Raw genomic sequence first — 4,376 nt, forward strand, 5'->3', positions numbered from 1 at the left:
CTAGTAACATGATGAGCTTTGATGTTTTTGATGATTATGATGTAATGGCTTTAAACCTGAGACAAGCACTCTTAAGTGAGTATAATTGTAGGTTGGCTTGGTGCCAACAACCTCACTCTTGCCTTCAAGTTGAGAGCAAGGCCGATTTCTTTATAAGAAAAGAAATAAGTAGCAGAAGGAATCTGAACTAGTAATAGGCCCAATATATAATTATAACACGCATTCACAGTGATGGTCATTCTTTGCATATTTATAACCATGAATTAGAAACTCAGAATGCCACAATTAGTTGCTAATTTTCCATGGATGACAACATATGTGAGTTGCCTCATTTGGGAAAAAGATGCTTACTTGACAACCAAATTGTCCAAACTGAAGTTGTAAACAAAATAAAACAGTTGCACACACCTACTAGGTGCTCTTCGGACTGTTACATCATACATGCAACCAAAAATAGGCAACCAAGTCCAAGCAAAAAAACATGTGCATTTTGTAAACCATTTAATTGCCCATCCAATTCATGTTAATACTTTTTATGATCCCAAGGTTTCAAATACACATACTTATATTAGTCTTCTAAGCAATGAAAATATTTGACATTTATACTGATGCATATTTAATCTCTAATCAATGCTCATCAAAATTATAAACCATGATATCCAGAGCAGTAAAGACCACTGCGTATTTATCAAACCTATATTCGGTTTACTTATTTTTGTTAGTCTTTAAGGTGACGAGAATATCATATATTTGAACTCATGCATTTTGAATCTCTTATAGCTTCTCAATAAGCCATCCTTTTAATCTCTAATCAATACTCATCAACACTATAAAACATGATATCCATAGCTTAAAGATCAATACAAATTAATCAAAACTTATATTTTCTATGTACTTCTTTGGCAAAAGGCATGAAGCACACAGATTGAATAGATATCCTAAATACATTGATCGAAACACACAATCATGGGCGTTCAGAGAATCAAGTAAAATCCAAGAAGAAATCATCAAGCAAGTATGCTGGTGTATGTTCTAAAATCATTAAATTGATCCAAAAATCTGATTATATGTCTGTACGCATAATATCATTGCTCAATAGAGAGCCATCAATCCTTCCAAGCCTATTCAAATGTACCAAGTCCAATGTCATATATTTTGGAGATGAATATGAACTTGAATACCCAAAAAGGGCATAACTATAGGTGTTGTAAGCAAATGATTAATACATTCAAATGCATACATGCATAGGAAGAGGGCTACAAAGGATTGTGGGGTTTATGCATCTGACTTGTAATTATGGATGCCACATATCAACTTAACTCAATCAATAGATATGTTGAAGCACAAGATGTAGGTAAGATCATTGATAGGTTCTTCAAAGATAATGGCAAGAACACGGGGGCTTCACTCAAAGAACCTAAGACATATCACGTGTGTTCATGGCATACTAAACAATACCCCTAATTTGACTACATATTGGAAAATACCTCTAAAAATCACATTATTTAACCCCCTACCAATATGAACCCAATACATCTTCCAAATTTAAAAAACCCCTATCTTCACTAGATATTGTAGGTATCTGTTTTTTCATTAACATTTTTTATACTCCTTTATATTTTTTCATTAACTTTGAGCTCCATTTTTGTACCTGCCAATATAAAATCCCTTTACCCCCTAAGATATGCTCAATATATTATGTCATCTTTTCCTCATTATATATCCCCCAATATGAGCGCACGTGGTATGGTATTGCCCCCCTAGTGAAGCACTCGTGGGAAAGAACAATTACATGTTAGAGTTGTGTTTGTAGGTTTAGTTTTGCAAAGCTCCATTGCAGATGCTAATAAGTAATTTGAGCTCCATATAGATATTGGGTGTGTACTTGATTTTATTTTAGGGTGTTTGATAAATTAGTTGTGTTTTGATGACTTTGCTTTAGCGTTATCTCGATCCTGAGACCACACTAAAGCATAATTCAATTCAGTCAATGTCTTTGTAGTTAATGTTTTGTGAGTAACTGAGTTGTTCATCTATCAATATGGATTTGTCATTCAATCTATGCTTTACGAGGAACTAATTCTGAGAGAATTTTTTCGGCGAAAATCACAAGGAATATCATTTGTTGACGCGTTTCGAACCAACCAGTGTGGTTCATCGTCAGGACAAGATGAAGAACAGATCCAGCTTAGCATGTTTAAATAGCTAGAGCAGAGACACCAACGGTTACCTGGGCAAAGGTTGACTCAAGGAGCAAGGTCAAATTTAGTTAAATTAGGTAAAAAATAAATAAATAAGTAACTAAATATATAAATGATAAATTATAATATAATAATAGAAATATATAAAATTTTATATAAATTTAGTTATATTAGGTACAATAAATTATTTATTTACTAATAATAAACTACTTATTTATTAATTAAATAAATGAATAAATATATAAATTAATAAATATAATAATAGAAGTAAATAAAAATATATAAAAATATAAATTTAGTTATATTAGGTGTCAGAAAAATAAATTATTTATTTAATATATAAATGAGGAATAATAATAAATTAAATAAAAATAAATAAATAATTTATTTTTATAGGAGCAAGGTCAAATTTAGTTAAATTAGGTAAAAAATAAATAAATAAGTAACTCAATATATAAATGATAGATTATAATATAATAATAGAAATATATAAAATTTTATATAAAAATATAAATTTAGTTATATTAGGTATAAGAAAAATAATAATAAATTATTTATGTAAATGAGGAATAATAATAAACTACCTATTTATTAATTAAATAAATGAAAAAATATATAAATTAATAAATATAATAATAAAAATAAATAAAAATATGTAAAATTTTTATATATAAAAAATATAAATTTAGTTATATTAGGTGAGGAATAATAATAAAAAATTAAATAAAAATATATAAATTAATAAATATAATAATAAAATAAAAATAAATCAGATTTATAAAAATACAAATTTAGTTAAATTAGGTGTAAGAAAAATAATAATAAATAAATTATTTATTTAATATATAAATGAAGAATAATAATAAACTACTTATTTATTAAAATAAATAAATAAATGAAAAGATATAGATTAATAAATATAGCAAAAAATAAATTACTTATCAATTAGAATTAAATAATCCAATAAATAAATAAATAGGAAGAGGAAATAAGGGTTAGAAAATAAATTAAATTAATTATAGTTAGTTATAGGTGTAAACACTAAACGGATAATATAACTAATACTAATAATAAAAATAAATCAATATTAACAATAAAGCAGTTAAAAATAAATAAATAATACTAATAATAATAATAATGATAATAATAAAAATATAATAATAATAATAATAATAAATGGATAAATAGATAATAATAATAATAAAAATAGTAATAATAATAATAATAATAATAATAATAATAAATAAATAGTAATAATAATAAAACTGATGATGATGATGATGATAATAATAATAATAATAATAATAATAATAATAATAATAAAAACAAAACTAAATCCTAAGGAGGAGGGCGGAAGCCAACTAGGAAGAGAGAGCAGGGACCCAACATCTACTAACTTTCCAGCCATCGTCTCTATTAAGATTGCTGGGCCTTTTCTCAATCTCAAGTGCTTCCCTAAATTTACGATGATGGAAATGCGAAACCCTAGCAATAACCCTAGCCTCCTCAATACAAACATGATGACTGGTTTTCTCAGCATGTTCAGCTAAAGCAGAAGACTTAGCTCTCCTATGCTTAAGGTCCGCAGCGTGCTCACTAATCCTTTGATTGATGGAGCGACCGGTCTCACCAATATAGGGGGTCCCACAGGAACACGGGATCAAATACACACCTTTCATATCCTTAGGGTCAATCGGATCCTTTACAGATCTTAGGGACCAACGAATGGTGTTTAGGGGCCTGAAGGTCACAGGGATACTATGATTCCTGAGAATCCTTCCAATTCTATCAGTGGTCCCTTGAACATACGGAAGAAGGACACCCGGAGTCCGTTCCTTCGGTTCCCTCTTAGTCAGAGAATTCTTAGAAGCCTTAAGAAAAGCTCTCTGACCCAAGAATCTACTATAACCATTCTCAACAAAGACATCAAGCAGATGGGATTTTTCTTCCTCAAAGCTCTTTTTGTCGGAGATTCTTAGGGCCCGAGTGGCAAGGGTATTTTTCTTAGTCAGACAATTCTTAGAAGCCTTAAGAAAAGCTCTCTGACCCAAGAATCTACTATAACCATTCTCAACAAAGACATCAAGCAGAGGGGATTTTTCTTCCTCAAAGCTCTTTTTGTCGGAGATTCTTATACCCTTGCCACTCGGGCCCTAAGAATCTCCGACAAAAAGA

Source organism: Pinus tabuliformis, chromosome 8 (assembly GCF_031772625.1).
Source record: "Pinus tabuliformis cultivar Carrire ecotype Pingquan chromosome 8, CPIR1, whole genome shotgun sequence".
Lineage (NCBI taxonomy): Eukaryota > Viridiplantae > Streptophyta > Pinopsida > Pinales > Pinaceae > Pinus > Pinus tabuliformis.